The 17,409-nt window shown below is 38.5% G+C and overlaps 1 protein-coding gene and 1 long non-coding RNA gene across 10 annotated transcripts in view; both read right to left on the bottom strand.

Annotated features, from left to right (window-relative positions):
• TRPS1 (transcriptional repressor GATA binding 1) overlaps nt 1-17,409 on the bottom strand; it is a 279,210-nt gene that overhangs the window by 34,602 nt on the left and 227,199 nt on the right. The gene's annotated exons all lie outside the window — the stretch shown is intronic.
• Nucleotides 1,653-17,409, bottom strand: part of LOC133260607 (uncharacterized) — an 89,163-nt gene continuing 73,406 nt past the window's right edge. The window contains exon 2 of the long non-coding RNA XR_009740888.1: nt 1,653-16,348. This is a non-coding gene — a long non-coding RNA (uncharacterized LOC133260607). The remainder of the gene's footprint in view (nt 16,349-17,409) is intronic.

Genomic DNA, 17,409 nt, shown 5'->3' with positions numbered 1-17,409 from the left:
CTATCAAACGGACAGAAACTGAACTTGTTAAAATGGCAAACAGAGCAGGGACATGATGGAGTCATTAGTTTTTCAACTGGCCTGTAAGTGATTTTCCGTGCTATCATCTAGGACACATTTGGTTAACTATGTCATGTCCTTCAGGTCTTCACCAAGTTTGTTTTTAAAGCAAACCGCTGGTAAAACTGAAATTTATTTTCATAATGAAAACGTTAGACTTAAAGAGCAGAGCTTTTATTCGTTAGCTACAGGGGACATTCTGTACCCTGTTTACGTTATTATTAGCACTTTGCAGCTAACAAGCAACTTTTAAACACTCCTCTGCAACAGCTGGGAAACTAAACCTTCCAGCCGTTGGTCTCTTCTGCTGAATGTCCAGAAATGCAGTGTTATGACATGTAAGAACATCCACCCTAACTTCCTTTAAACTAAGAGAGCTCAAGACGGTAGGAAAGGACGGGAACCAACCAGAGTCCTTTCCTGACTATATACAGTGTCTCACCCTCTGATTAGAGCCCAGGGCACCCTGGCCCAGGGAGCAACAGCTGTTTTCTGTCTTTTCATTCCCTTCTCCCATTAATGTTATTTCGATTGTGTTATGGGCTGCACTTCAGATCTAAAAGGAAACATTGAGTTTTATTTGAATGTTTAAATGATTAATGACCCTCTAGTGTAGTTGTCTTCTCATAATTGCCACAGAGTAAGCTGCAATTTACTTTGAAAATCCAGACCTCTGTGTATTATGGAGAGCAAATGAGAGCTCAGATATTGACCACTATGTGAAAAACCCATTTTATTATTTTTTTTTTTAAAGATCCATCCATTCCCCAGTATTCTATACAGACAAGTTCTTAAATTTTATGTCAAGTAAAAGCCCAAAATGTTTGTTCTGGAAAAATCAAGTTATAGCCTCACTCTTCACGGGTGCAAGGCTGGGTGTGTACATAGGAAGAAGACAGAAGGGGAGACAGAGGCTCAAGTCACGAGGAAGGGCTATGTACATGAGGCAAGACTCTGAGTTCTTCAAAAGGAGGACAAGCTTGGTTTCATCTGAGAGCCGTGCACAGCTGTCTGCCTAAGAGGAAGGAAGTAGTTACGTGCTCCTATCATGTAATCAGGAAAAGGTGCCTGCAAGTTGTTACAGACCACGTGGGTCTTACACTCTTCTATTTTATACAGAGAAAACCCCCACATCCCAGTGAGAGTCAGAACAGCAGTCTACATCACACACATAACTCCTAAAAATATAGATGTTTACATTTGTATAATGGAAAGAGACACCGTGTTTGCTTTCCAGGGTTTCAGCCCTAAGTCTTAGAATAAGTTTGCATTGGTCTCCCAGCTTTTCTTTTGGGGAAAAGACAAAGTACATTAAAGAATCAATTCTGAGGTTCGGTATGGCATATGAGGATGATGGGCAAATGGTTTCAAAACTGACATGATCAAACCACAGTGCCTGAGTTACCTACATAGTGCTGTCAGTCCATCGTGTTTTTCTTTTCAAGTCTTCTGGCTAAAATGTTTTCTGACTTTTGTCTTGGCCAATTTTGGGCCACACTGAATGTTAAATAAACTATTATTTAATCAAATACAGGCATATTAGTCTCACTCCTGCTGACAACTTCAATTAGAATATTTTTGCTTTGTTTAAAAAAAAAAAAAAAAAACCCTCATGATCTTTAAACTGTTAAGACCTCGGCACAACATCTGGTAACAATTTTTGATATATCCAACCATCAAACTTCTATCTCCGTGAAGTGGTTTATCCAAGATTTGTTTTAATTAGGCCGCCTTTCTAACTTCACATGGCTTTCAAAAGGCAGAATCACTCAGATGTTTTAAGCTGTAAACTTACTGAAAGGTTCAGAGGCTGTAATTAGAGCTTCACCAAGGTGGACTCTTTCTGTTTATTAGTTAGATAGCTAGGTTCATTCAGCTGCCTCTTAACAAGGACAGTAAATGATGTCTAATTTTAGCACATGGGTTTTTAATTTTATCAAAGCTTAGTACTGATCTTCAACACCTTCCCTGACTTGCTGGTGTCTGTATCAAAAGCAGTTTGGGTCCAACCTTCTTCCATAGGAACCCACATTCCAAATGCATATTTCACTGGGCAGCCCAGTTCAGTTTTAAAGTTTTCCACTTAGACCAAGTCCAGGTTAGAGAGCCATATCACTATGACGATATGACTGGGTAGTGCAGCCTCTGCTTGAACAATGCATCTAAAAACAAACCTACTTATAGATTCATTTTAATAAAGCGTCTTCCCTCTGTCAATCAGAGCATCTTGTAAACTCCTGTTTGGAGCAAGAAGTTATACTCACCTTGGATGCTTTTTAACATATTTGCCTCTGTATAAACCTTTGGGAGTATAAAAATCCCCACTCATTTATTTGCATCAGAGGCACAGATTAAAGGCAGAAGTAATGTGGAAACTTAAACTATTTATTTTATGAGGTAACTATTTTAAAATCCTCTGGGAAAATAATGAAAAATGGCCTCATTATCCCTCTTCTTTGGTGAACCAGGCTTCGTTCTACCAAAATAGGTCTCCCAACCAAGTGTGTGTGTGTGTGTGTGTGTGTGTGTGTGTGTGTGTTTTGAGGTTGATTGTAGCCTGTGGCTTTTCTCCACAAGTTTTTGATGTTATTCCCTTTGAAGCACTAACACAACTTTATAGCTTTTTATTATTATTAAACTTCTTCATAAATGCACAAGTTTCTTACCATGGTTCACAACGCCAAAGAATGGACCCATAGGATCACTAATATTTTAACTTTTCTGGGTAAAATTGTATAGAAATAACTGGAGTGAAGTTCACTATTGAGTTTACAAGATGCAAGGCATGTCGATATTTGAAAACTTGGAAGACTGACTTCAAATGTCAGACTTAGATTCACCAGAATTATATAAACAATCAAATTCTCTGAGTGGATGACACAGTGTGGGCAGCAACAAAACATTTTCACCCATTGATTTTCTGAAGGAAGAACATACATCTCATATTCTCTTTGTTTGCAGAAATGTGGGAGACAAGTCAGTAGGAATTTTCACCTAAAATTGCAAACTGTAGTGAGTTCTATATTTGAAAACTCTCTAACTTTTGTCCTTGACAAGAAAGAGAGGGCTTCACAAATATATACGTAATGTATGTAAAGATTTCAAAGGGTTTACTGTCAGAGTTCTCTTTCTGATGAGCACACAACTCAATCTAGGCAGTGTAGCCTGTGTTGTTTGTTGATGTGTTTGTAGGAGGAAGGTAGATCACACAAGGTCTTATAATAGGAAAACTTCAACTAGCTATCACTATTTAAAAATTGGGTGATCTCACATAAATCCATTTTTCCCCCTAGGTCTTCTTGGAACTTGTAAAGTCCAACGTTGCTAGTTTCATTCTCTCTCATGGCAAGACACAGTGGAGGTGGTTATGACTGCCTCTTTTAGAAACTGTATTTGGCACCTCCCCACAGGACCTCTGAGCCTTGGCATTTAGACAACCCGCTTAGCTCCCATAAGCACTTAATTTTGCCATGATAACTTTCAAGTCCTTTGATATTAGTTATCCCAGGCCTTTTCTGTCTGAGTTGCCTTCATAATCTGGAGTTACTGGAGCCTGCCAGCCTGGATTCACATCCTGTATCTGACCCTAGTTGGCCTGTGTGACCTTAGGTGAGTTGCTTAAACTCACTTTGATCCATTACTTCATCTGTAAAAAGGGTATAATAATGGTACCTGTCAGGTTGTTTCACAGAGTAAAGGAGTTAATTCGATGCTTAGATAATGGTAAGTACTCAATAAATGATAGTTATTATAACTATGATTTCAGACTTCAGTCTTTTTCTGTTACTCAGAGTTAGAAAGCTCATACCTCCTGTGACTGATGATCATCTAAAATGCAATCTCTCTGTAAATAAATATTGTAAATTAGATTATCTCTGACTTTAGTGTATCTCTATGATGTCTTCAAAATCTAAAATACAGATCCCCCCATCTCCCCAAACTTTTAAAGTTCTCCATCATTCAGTGAACAATGTGACTGAGTACCCACCTCCCTTCCCCATTTGTTCTAGCTGATCTTTACCATCTAATCTTCTACAAACTCCCTCCATCCTCACTCCTTAGCTCTATCCACTTGGGATCACATGTCATTCACTCAGACTCTGTACTTGCCAGTCTTTATTTTCTCTGATGGAGACTGTGCTTTTTTTTTTTTTTTTTTTTAAATCACCCTGTTTAGTGTCCAACACAGTACCTGCAATAGAGCAGATGCTCTACAAAGTTCTGTTAAATCCATGAATGAATGAAGAATGAAGCCAACTTAAGTTCTTCTTAACCATCTTTCTAGGTCCAGCACAAAACACTTCTACCTCCTCTTTTAAGAAGAAAGATCTGTCTTTCCAACATTCTCTCATTTCATTTTTCTGGTAGTTCTAACATTTTCAAAGTATAAGTTTTCTGTAGTGTTGGTGAATATGGCTACTTCCATTAAACCATGAGCTAATAAAGGCCAGAGGACACACTCTTGGGGGGTCATTTAAAAATGTTTTGCAAATCATTAGTGCTTACTATTCAATTAAATCATGCTTTTAAAAAATCATCTCAAAACCCAATAACTGTTCAAAGAAAATCTTTGTTTATCAACAACTGGTTCCTCCTCTTCTTCATTATTTGTGTGGCTCTATTACTTTCCTATCCACTAAGAGTACCATTTCTAGATTAATTATCTGAAGACAATCTTAACATTTACCACTTCTTTGTTCACCTTTCATCTTTTCACAAGTCAATCAATAAATTCAAAAATTACTTGTTCCACATTCTTAAGGCTCTTCACAATCTAGATTTTTCAATTAGCATCCCCTACACTTCCTTGAGAGGCTTCCCCTAAGGCCCAGTGGTAAAGAATCCATTTGCAATGCCCAGAGACATGGGTTCGATCCCTGGGTTGGGAAGACCCCTGGAGGAGGGCATGGCAACCCATTCTAGTATTCTTGCATGAAAATCCCATGGACAGAGGAGCCTGATGGGCTACAGTCCATGGGGTCACAAAGAGTCGGACACAATTGAAATGACTGAGCATGCACACATGCAGATTCCCTTCCTTGAACCCTCCAAGTAAACCAGTTTACTCCAAGTTTCTCACACAGATGTTGTACATTCCCAGCTCAGTGCATTTTCATATACTGTCTTCTGCCCTCCTCTCAACCTTCTAAAACCTGCTGTAACCTTCAAAGCCTAGGCGAACAGTCCAGATTTCAAGAAGCATTCAGTGCTAAAACGTGGTGGCTTCCAGCACTTCTTCTAAGCCAGGTAACTTGCTTTATTGCCCCTATGCTCTCATAACCAACCTCACCAGCTAAATAAACATTTTATTTTCTCTTTCTACTTAACCTTTTCTCCATTATCTCCCAAATTTCCCTTCAACAGGGAGTCCTGTTGAAACCTTCTCTACTCTCTAATCATGCACCTGAAATCACATTCCTCTTTAAGGTGGTCCAGAGATGTTGGAATTAAATTGCATCAAAATCCCTTTTTCACTTAAGGGAACAAAAACAATGAAAAATGGAGTTTATTTTTATGTACTAGATTGAATTCTAGGAGGTGGGAAACTGACTTTTAACTAAATGAAGCAAAATTTTGTTCAGTAAAGAACTGACAAGAATTAAAAGCTCAATTTCTAAACTCAAGAAAAGGAGGTCACTGATTTAACTTACAGATAATCTTTCTTTCAAAACATGGCTGTTTCAAAAGACTAAATTTATGTAAAGAGAGATAGTCACCAGAGAGAAATCACTAAAATAATATATTACTGCTACACTGCCACTACAGACTTAAGAGATTTACCTATAAATGTCAATGCATAAAGCTTTTCATATAAAATGCAGCAAGTTATTAACCTCAATTTCACTCATGGATTAACTTATAAAGGATGAATATAGGATGCATATATTTATCATGATGATTTTCCCATTAAGTAAATACTATTCTTTGTTGCAATATTTTTCCTTTCAAATGCTACTTTAAAATTTTGAATTTGGATGAAACTGCCGTAAAATGACCACTGGGCTTGCACACATGTGGATGTTGTGATGCTGGGTGTGGGTATATGAGTTGCAGTTTGTTTCACCTTTGCCAAGTATTCCTTTATAGAGTTCGTTAAAAATTTATGGATGTGTATAGTGAGAATGTTTAAAACACTCAGGTAAGTGTTTCAAGCTATTGTAGAAATACTATTTACATAAAAAGCAATGTGCCGTGTATACGTTACTAGTATATGTTTATTACTCGTTCCCCCATAAGAAAATATTTTATTTACTATCAAACCAAAATAAGAAAAAAGAAAAAAAAAAAAGATTGCTTCCTCTAATCTCACGTTTTTCACCTGCACCAGCTGCTTCTAATTACCTGCTCCCACCTGCAAGACCCCACGGAGTTGTACTGAGTTTGGTTCCTGTTTCAAAAACAACCAGGAAAAGTGACCTGGGCCTGAGGCAGAAGGCTGCTTCAGTTCGGAGAAAGAATCTTGCATCAATTTAGTTTCCTTGTTTTTTCTCCTCTAAAATTCTTGGTTCCCCGCTTGTGGCATGGTTTCTAATCACTTATATTTTTCAGTCCCTGATGTAAGCATCCTCCCAGTTGCGTTCTTACTCTGCATTCTCTCTCTATCCATGCCTATTCGAGAATCCCCAAATGCTAGAACTAGTTTATGGATTACAATCATGAACCAGTTATGGGGATAATAAAATCTCATTCTGACAAAGCAGAATTATAGATTGGACCTTATGTAATTCCACTTTATTTTTATACTTCAATCCTTTTTAGGGCTTCCTCGGTGGCTGAGCAGTAAAGAATCTGCCTGCAATGCAGGAGACTCAGGTTTTGGGGATCCCTTGGAGGAGGGCATGGCAAGCCACTCCAGCATTCTTTTCTGGAGAATTTCATGGATAGTGTAGTCTGGCAGGGCTCCATGGAGTTGCAAAGAGTAGGACAAGACTGAAGTGACTGAGTATGCATGCAAATTCTTCAACCCAGTAGAATGTGGTTTATGAGGTTGCAGATTCAGTCTTCCTTTCTGCTTTCCTGCAATGTCTTCCTGTGCTTCAGGTTCAGTTTTCCTCCTGATTTTCAACCCTTAGCCGTGCCCTGTTATTCGGGATGGTAAATCTCTTGAGCTAGATTCTCAAAGTGTGGTCCATCATAGCACCAGCATCAAAATGACCCAGGATTACTTGTTGAAAAATGTGGTGTCTTTTACCCCATCCAAGACCCACTGAATTAGAACCACTAGTTATAAGGTCTACAATTCTATCTGAAATCTATATTTTTAATGAGGTCCCCTAGTGATTCACATAAGTGTTCAAGTTTGAGTCACTTCTAAGTCCTTCAGCTTTGGTCGGATTTTGATCAAGTCCAAGTTCGAGTTCTGCTACAAGTTCTTTATCAAACCTACTTTGCTACACCCTTGTCCCATACCTGCTCCCTTGTGATCATTGAAACATGAGATAAAATGGAGTTTTTCTGATTTGCTATTGAATTACTTGAAGGGATTGGAATTTCATATGTAGGAAAGTTGTTTGGCAATTTGGATTATCTGCCTATATGTTGTTCTTGGCTTATTAGATTTTCCATTAATTCTACAAAACAGAAACAACTGTATCGCAAATTCTTCCTTTATGTCTATAAGAGGCTTACAGGCTGATGAACTTTTGTATGAAAGAGAGAAGTAATAAAAATTATCATAAAATATGCTAAAAGTAATTTAATGTATGCCCAAGACCCAAGATGCAATGTGGGCATAAACAATTCCCAATCAAACCCAGTTTGGGGTTTTATTTGATTAAGCCAACCCTTGTTTTTCTCAAGCCAATCCCCCTCCCCCAACTGTATTGAGAAGTAATTGACATACATCACTGTGTAAGTTTAAGGCACAGAGCATGATGGTTTGGTTTACATATATTGTGAAATGATTCCTACAAAAGGTTCCTCTAACTATCCATCATTTCATATAGATTCAATAAAAACAAAAACAGAAAAAAGAAAAAAAAGATCTCCTGTGATGAAAATTCTCACTGACTCTCTTAACAATTTTCCTATCCCTTCACCAGGCAGCAGTGTTCACTGGAAGCGTCCTGTTGTAAGCATCCCTGCTGCTGCTGCTGCCGCTGCTAAGTCGCTTCAGTCCGACTCTGTGCGACCCCATAGACGGCAGCCCGCCAGGCTCAGCCCTCCCTGGGATTCTCCAGGCAAGAACACCAGAGTGGGTTGCCATTTCCTTCTCCAATGCATGAAAGTGAAAGGTGAAAGTGAAGTCACTCAGTCGTGTCTGACTCTTAGTGACCCCATGGACTGCAGCCTACCAGGCTCCTCCGTCCATGGGATTTTCCAAGCAAGAGTCCTGGAGTGGGGTGCCACTGCCTTCTCCAAGCATCCCTAGTTCTTACTTATCTTATAACTGGCAGTTTGTACCTTTGGACCACCCTCCTGCAATTCTCCCTTTCTCGCCTCTGGTAAACCCAAGTCTCATCTCTTTTTCTATGAGTTTGTAAACTTTTAAACATTTAGCATAATCTTCAATAACTCTAGGTTTCTTCTTTTGAGGCGAGGGGGCTAAAATTAGTTACACTTTAGAACTAATGTGATGCTCTTAGAAGGCCATATTTTATATATCTCAGAAGAAATGTCAATAGCGCTATTCAGAAATAAATTGGCAGTTTTTTTTTTTTTTTGTAAAAACAAGTGTTTTAACTGTTAACTTCTGTGATTAAATACTTAGAACAAATGAAACGTATGTTCAATGTCATCTGCTATGAAATCGCTATGTAGAGATCTGAGTCCATTAGTTTACTTTCATAATTGTTGTCAAAGTTAAAATGTATTAAACCTTTGAAAACAGAGACTAAAATGTCTCAACTTTCTAAATCACATAAAAGAGAATACATTTTATGCTTGCTTTGCAAGCCTCTGATGTCTTTTCCTTTTAACTACACTAAATTACTAACTTGCCATGATGACTAACATAAAAGGACCAAGCAAAATACTGTTCACTTACCAAAGAAGATATATAGACTCATAATAATAAAGTCCAATTAATTTTCATTTCTGTAAACTAAAGAACAACACTACAAGCAAGAACTATCTTAGCTATGTTCCCAATCTTTATTTTGGAAGAGTCCAAATATAAAGCAGGTTCACAGAATTTCATTAGTATATTTTATTCTTTTCTACCAACCATACTGATCATATTGCTTTAGACATTTTCACTATTCTTGTGATGTTTGAGAAATGACAAAATTAGAGAAGAGGGATCTGATAAAGATAAAGCATGGCACAAAAGCTAGATGGATAATTGCCTTCACAAATCTAGCTGGGCGCTCATCTCTCCTAATTAGCCTCATTACCATACTTTAAGACAGACTAGCAGTCACTCAAGACCTTGTTCCTTTTTCGTCAGAACAAGCGCTGACAGCCAAATGGACAACATATGGAAAACTACCCTCTTTCCGGTTCTTCTTCCATGCATGAGGCCTCTGGAAGAAAATGTAGGCCAGAGAAAGTTTCTAAAATCCATGCTCAAATGTGTGTCTCTAAATAACCTCTCTTCATCACCAACATATCACAAATTTGAGTGTTTAGGTCCTACTGTGTGTTTTCTATAAGACTGTTGATCATTTTCTGAAAGAACATAAAGTATATAAGTACCCTAGTTCTGTCAGATAGCTTCATTTTTAGGATCTCTTCACAGTTAAACAATTATAAGAAAACCTTTAGACCTCTAATGTTAGTTTGCCTTCGACCCACGGTGATAGGTCCTGAAATTCTTTCTTAAAGACCAAATGGAACGTGATCACCCTTTGAAAGTGACTTTTAAATATCGATTTAAAAAATATCAAGTAATCCTTGAGTACATATTTTTGTTGTTTTGTTGTTGTTGTTGTTGTTTAATCATTAAGTCATATCTGACTCAGGTCTGCAGCCTGCCAGGCTTCTCTGTCCATGGGATTTCCCAGGGGAGAATACTGGAGTGGGTTGCCATTTCCTTCTCCAGGGAATCTTCCTGACCCTGGGACTGAATCTGCATCTCCTTCATTGGCAGGTGGATTCTCTACTACTGAGCCACCTGGGTAGGCATTAGAGTACAAATAATTGCCAATATTGTCTCATTTGCTGGAGGAAAACCTGCCATAGAATAGAATTTATATATAAAAGAAGAAAACATTTGGTGATAGGATGAGGTTCACATATATTCAATCATGGTTATTTCTGATTAATTTACTTTTTATAAAATTAATTTTGGTAAGCTTTTAAAAGTATGTTCAATATACCATAATATTGAAAAAGGTTACTGATTACATTAGTCATAATACTCATATGTTATTCATTTCCCCCATTAAAAAAAATGTTTCAGCTACTTTATTTTGAATTATTTAACTATGAAATACTTCTATAGATTCTTTCGAGGCCCATTCGTTTATATAATCACAGGTATTATGCTTTTTCCTGATCGCTTTTCCAGTGCTCTGAAGATTTTTTGCTAGATTTAATTTTGCTTTTGTACTGCAAAACTTATGATGCAATCTCAGTGGCAACAAAATCAGGAAAATGGATTTTCTTCACTTTGCAGTTTGGGGAAACTAACAGTCCATTCAGCGTGACTGCAAAATACCCTGAAGGCCAATATTTACTAAGCATGGCACACACACAGGAGCCTTGTTAAAAATCCACAACAAATCTCTCATTGCAAACAGATCCAAAGGCTTCAGAGCTTCTGCAACTGTCTGAGTAATGTTGATTCTGACAGCAGAAAGCTGCATTCTTACCAATTCAGCAGCCAGCTCCAGGTCTGCTGGCCCCCTACCAAGATTTCATGATTTCTCGTCCGTATTCTTTGCCACATATCCCTTTTGTAACAGGCTACCAGAGATTAAGAGCATCAATATTAAGGTGAGCTTTTCTTATCTGCCTACTTAATATTCAAAGGAGACCGGTAAACACCAGCAAGTTGTTTCACTTGATCATTCCAATAAAGGCATACATAATTAATGCTGCGTTCCCATCAGACTGTTGGAAGAAAAATAACGGTCAAAGCAGCAGTCCCAAATAACAGGAAATACTTTGAACTTCACACATAATACTATAAAATGCATGTTGTCTTCACTCGGAGATGCCAAAGTAATATGTGATTAAAAAAAAAAATACACACACACAACACTTGGAAGAGGAAAAAAGAGAGAAAATTTCTTGTGTAAAAAAAACAAGTCTATGGGAATGTGATGAACTATTATCGACAAGCATATCTAGCTCTGAGCCACTGCTGCTGCTGCTGCTGCTAAGTCACTTCAGTTGTGTCCGACTCTGTGTGACCCCATAGACAGCAGCCCACCAAGCTCCGCCATCCCTGGGATTCTCTAGGCAAGAACACTGGAGTGGGTTGCCATTTCCTTCTCCAATGCCTGTGTGTAATGGAGAATTCTGAGAAGTACGGGTCCAAAGTTTTTTACCAAAATCTGATTGTACATTGAGTGAGTTATTTCTGAAATTCATTTCTTGCACCCACCTATGCAGCCTGGGAAACATCTGTTCTGATCGTGCTGTGGAGCCAGAAACTGAATTCCAAACCCGATGTGATTAGATGATTGGTATTTAGAATCCTTCTAGGTCTGCAGGAGCTGCTGTGAACGGCACAGGCCTTGCTGACCATCTTAAATGCTTTGAACATGCTTTTCATTCTTCACGCTATTTAACTTTCAAATGCCTTACATTCCGTGTCCAAAAATTAGATAATACAATTAAGCGCCAATGATTTTGTGAGGACCGAGTCCACAGAAATCACTAGCTAATGCTCTCTTTTGAAAACAACTTTTAACCTTGAACTTGAAAGTCACAGTACGTATGTTGCTCTTTTCTACCTTTTTGTTTTATAAGTTTAGAATCTGGCTGCCTGGAAAATCTGTGTCAGGAACATTTTTTCTGCTCTGGAGTTACGAACTGTAACTCGCGTGTCACCCATGCATCCTCAACAGCCATTACACATGAAAAAAACAGAGCAGGGAAAAGTGGTTCTGCTCTCATGTGTCTCATTCTTGCCTCCGCCTCAAGAAAAACAAATTAACGGCAGAGCCTCGGGACAGTTTTCTAATATTCAGACCTTACAAAAATTTCATGGATCCATAACACATGCTTTGGGGAGCACAGTAAGTTATATACGTTCAAGACCATTATGGAAACCCATCAAACAATAGAGATCGTAATCAGAACTTGGATGGCACATTGCAGATGAAATTTGTCCTACTACCCTTGAAAGTGTGGTGTGTTTGAACATAGAGGATGTTTTGCATCCAGCAAATTCCTCCTCTAGCCTATTCCTTTTCATATATTTACTTTTAATTTTATTTATTAGGATTACATGATGTAACACAATTATGGAAGGAAGTTAAAAACTGCATATTGATGTTAACTGATATATTTATATGTGCAGAGCTCTATTCAGGTCAGTGATGCTCTCCAGGTAAACGTCTGGCATGCCATTAACTCACAGAGGGATCCGAACCACTTCTGAAGGGCATCAAAGCTAAATTCGGTTGCATGCAGACTTAAACATACTCCTGTTTCCCTATTCATCTCTCATTCATTCAAAATTCATTCCTTTTTTAAAACTGGTGCCTTCTGTGTACCAGACGTTGTACCAAGTGCATCGTTTTACATTTTAAGTGACTAACGGGGATAAAAGGAGAAAAAAAATGACCTATCTCATGCACGGATACCACACGTCAAACAAGAATGGGACTGATGAACACATGAAAGGAACAGACAGCAAAAATGCAACCACTTTGGCCAATAAACACTGGGTCACTTAAGGGAAGCCCCTCCAGAGTTACTGCTTCCTGATTGATGTAATCCTAACCACAGCCTGTGGTCCAAAAATTGCCAATCAATCATGTATACATTACAGGGAAAATCAGGTTAACGTGTCTTCATGCTGTTGCTTCCGTGACGTTCTGGTCCACCCTGGCAGAAGATACCCTGTGCAGAAAATCAGCTGGGTGGTTGTACCATTCGTTTGTTTTCACCTCACCGTTTTGTTATGATGTATATAGGCAACGAGCCTCATGCGGCCTTCCTAATCTGAAAATGAGCCAAGAGAAAGAACGTGCTCAGAAGTGTTGAAAGAAAGACCCATTCTGTGCCCAGGGAACTGCATCTAATACAGGAAATGAACACAAGTTTGCTGTAAGCTGTCCAGCTTCTGAATCAGCTGTTCCTCACTCAGCATCCTCCTCCCTCCCCCATCCCCACCTCGAAAACCCAGAGCTAAAAGCCAATACTAAAGTCTTGAAAAATGTGTGTCCCCCCGCCACTTCTCCCGTGTTCTCTCAAAGCTGTGTAAATCTAACTTGAATAGTAAGCGGCTTTATTTTAACAAGTGTGAGTTATCGGAGTTCGCATATCAAATTAAACCCAATGAATTCTGGACTTGTTTTAAATTTCAAGCCAGAGGCCCTAACTCCCTGCATTTCACTTGGCGGCAGGCCAGACTCAGTAATAAAGTGCTAAGCAGAAGACAGGAAATACTAGAGAAGTCGAACAATGTTATGACAATGTTTATAACTTTTACAGTCAGGCCTGGGCGCACATCTGCACAGCATCAGACTCTGGTCAGACCCGCAGAGAGGAAACCATTCCTTAGCTGGCAGCGTTTCTCTCCAGCCAGATGTTATCACTTTACTGGTATCTTTTCACCAAACACACAAAATATATATTATATATTTACATTTCTGAGAAGGAAATAGGGGAGAGGGGTTGTCTCTTGTTTGGAAGAAATGGTACCTCAAATGAATTCAGTCCCATAATTGATTTATTCTGACAGATCTAAGACAGTTCACAGACAATGGCATCTTTCCTTTGATGTGCTTTTCTGTATGGAGTGGAGGCGTAGGGGGAAGCTATGTTTGATGCCATAGACTGAAATACAAAGAAACTTCCAAGTCCCGTGGCCTTGGCAAGCTTGGAGAAGGCTCAGATGCTTAGAAAATTAGGCAGTCACCTGACAAGTATTTATATAAATGAGACCATATTAGTGGCATTTCCTTGAGCACAGATGTAACGTAAGAATTTATCATTTTGGTTGAAACGGAGGAAACTAATGTCTCTTTTACCTAAATCATTTCAAGAGCCTGACATATAAAATGTCGTATCACCATTAATAACGCTCTAGATATATCAGTACGGAAACAGAGTTTTAACAAACCTAGGCTAACGGAAAACAAAACAAACAAAACCGAAAAATCTCAGTGGGTGTTTGGAAAGAGTATTAGCCATCCTAAGAGTTTTACAAGTCCTTCATCCCTCATTTCTAAACCTAAAGTTGGATGCAGTCACATTGGTTCAGTGTTCACTGGCAAAACACAAAAACAAAATCAAACAAAAATCCCCTCCATGATTTTGGATCCGTTTCTCAATTTTGCTAATAAGAGTGTGTGTGTGTGTGTGTGTGTGTGTGTGCGCGTGTGCACGCGCGTGCATGCACCACCCCCCTGCCCCATGTAGATATCTCAGTGAACCTGTTCCACACCTGCCTTCAGACAATTCATCACGTGTCATCACGTGTCTCAGATAAAGCTGAAAGCTAGTTCAAGACGTGAAACCCATTTGTGGGCTTGGCACCCTGGGAAAGCCACATCAGCTCTATCAACAGTAACTACTAAAGACACATTAAAATGAACTTGGTTTTCAAAACACCTGCACAGAGTCATGTACCTACTGCAGTGTCAGCTAGAAAAGACTGCCAATCTCTAAAGTACCCAAACTATAAACAGGCAATTGATTTGGATAAATTTGACTACATAATACCTATGGATTGCTGTTTGCACTGAGATAATTTTTATTGCAGTGTATATACATTTGGCCCTTTACCCAAGTTAATTCTTTTTCTGAGTAAGAGAAATCTCTACTTGCAAGCGAATTTACTCAACTTGGTCATCCAATCTGAGTTAAGCTGAAATAGGGTGTCTAGTCTGGTTATTCCCAAACTCCTCTATTTATTAGTATCACCTTGGTTACTATTAAAATGTGAATAAATGCCTAGGCTTCAGCCTAGGATAGGACTTCTAAGATGGTACTCTGCAATCTGGATATTGGGGTCTACTTTCTCTTTTTTAATTAAAAAGATTTATTTTAAAATAAAGTTTAGAAGTAATGTTAGAATATAAAATATTCCAATACATAAACATATAAAGTTGAAAGTCTCATGTAGCCTACACTGTTCATAAAAGCCATTAACAGACTTTTCTATGCATTATGAAGCCTCTCCATCCTGTACAATTTTGCACGGTGTGTGCGCTTACACTGGACCAAGACGTACCGCACAGTGTGCCTGTGTGACTGATTGGTGTCTGCTACATTGTCTACTCAATATTTGAATATCACCTTGGATACAGTCATTCAAATTGGCTGGCCTAAAAACTTTCAAATAGTCTTCTAGTAATGTTTTAAATTATTCCACTTGTACTACTGTACTTCCATGGTATGACTGTTTGTCTTTTAAGTTTTTCAAGGTTTTTGGCTTTTATGCAAAGTAAGCTCCACTGTGTATAAGTTGTTTTGACATATTTAATTCCACAAGAGGATTCTGACCACCAGTTCTTTCATCAGCATTCACACGACTGCAGTGATAGAATGCTCTGTTACTTAATAGTTTTTCCAGAGCCCAAGACACTGATGCTTGATTAATCTCAATCTGATGTAGTCAACACTGATATTATTATCACTGTGCTTTGATGGATTGGATTATTTGTAAATCCTGTAGCACTCCTCATTAATTAACTCTATGAGGTGGAAGCTGGCGGAGTTCAATTTTATTGTGTCATTCTCATGAAATTTGCAAAATTATCTTCAAATATAGAATGTTTGCAAAGAAAAAAATTCTATACAACAGAATGAAAGAACATTAGAAGATTCTTCTTTCCAAACATTGTTATAAGCATGAAATGTAAATCTTTTGTAATACTAACATTACACCTTAAACTCTCTATACTTTAAAAATGTATTCCCATTTCCTAAACTTTTTCATAAGAGTCCATTATTAGATTAGTTAGCAGAGATATAAGTGAGGTCTTGATAAGCTTTTGACTTCCAGAGAGTATATGGATTTATTTTTAAGAATGGTTATAGTATCTTGGTCAACTTAAACACCATCATTTGTTCCAAGTTCTTATGTGTTTTTAAAGGTCTTGAGAATTCATTCCTGGCTTTGAAGGACGCCAAAGGTCTGTTGGTATTTTCACATTACTTTTCTTGTACTTTACAGCACATAATTGTCTTTATAGTTGTTCTCGCTGCTCAGTTCCACACTGACCTATTTTAATGGCACCAATTTCAACAAAAGCAAAAAAAAAAAAAATTAAAAATTAATCGAGTTAAAACCTCAGGTTGTAGCAATACCTGCATCAGAGTTTAATTCCACATAAGATATATGCCTCTGTAAGATATTTTGTCCACATGACCCAAGAGGTTACAATTTATTAATAGGAGGTTCATGTATTCAATGTTTAATAGACTTAGCATGTACTACCAAATCATGGAAGCTATAATTTGAGTGCATGATCATTTATGGCTTATATACATTATTTCTGTGGTATTCAAACATTTTTTGTATCAGTGAAAACATTTTTTCAAACCTTGCAAGGATGTTCAATCTGTATAATTATGTATAAGTGAAGCTGTGAAGAGAGAAGCCTGGATGGAATTCTTAGGGCTTCACTGCTGCTGCTGCTGCCGCTAAGTTGCTTCAATCGTGTCCGACTCTGTGCGACCCCATAGATGGCAGCCCACCAGGCTCCCCCGTCCCTGGGATTCTCCAGGCAAGAACACTGGAGTGGGTTGCCATTTCCTTCTCCAATGCATGAAAGTGAAAAGTGAAAGTGAAGTTGCTCAGTCGTGTCTGACTCTAAGCGACCCCATGGACTGCAGCCTGCCAGGTTCCTCGGTCCATGGGATTTTCCAGGCAAGAGTACTGGAGTGGGTTGCCATTGCCTTCTCCACCAGTGGAATACTACTCAGCAATAAAAAGGAACAGAGGATCAATACAACAGGTGATCTCAAAAAACATTATGAGTGTTAAGAAGTCAACAAAACATTACTACTGGGTTGGCCAAAAAGTTCATTAACATCTTACAGAAAAACTCAAACGAATTTTTGGCCAACCCAATACTATATGACTTCCTTTATATGGAACTCTGCTGCTGCTAAGCCACTTCAGTCGTGTCGGACTCTGTGCGACTCCAGAGACGGCACCCCACCAGGGTCCCCCGTCCCTGGGATTCTCCAGGCAAGAACACTGGAGTGGGTTGCCATTTCCTTCTCCAATGCATGAAAGTGAGAAGTGAAAGATGGCTTCCCTGGACCTGCACAATTAAC

This window comes from Bos javanicus, chromosome 14 (genome assembly GCF_032452875.1).
Source record: "Bos javanicus breed banteng chromosome 14, ARS-OSU_banteng_1.0, whole genome shotgun sequence".
Lineage (NCBI taxonomy): Eukaryota > Metazoa > Chordata > Mammalia > Artiodactyla > Bovidae > Bos > Bos javanicus.
This window is presented reverse-complemented; position numbering and strand designations above follow the sequence as displayed.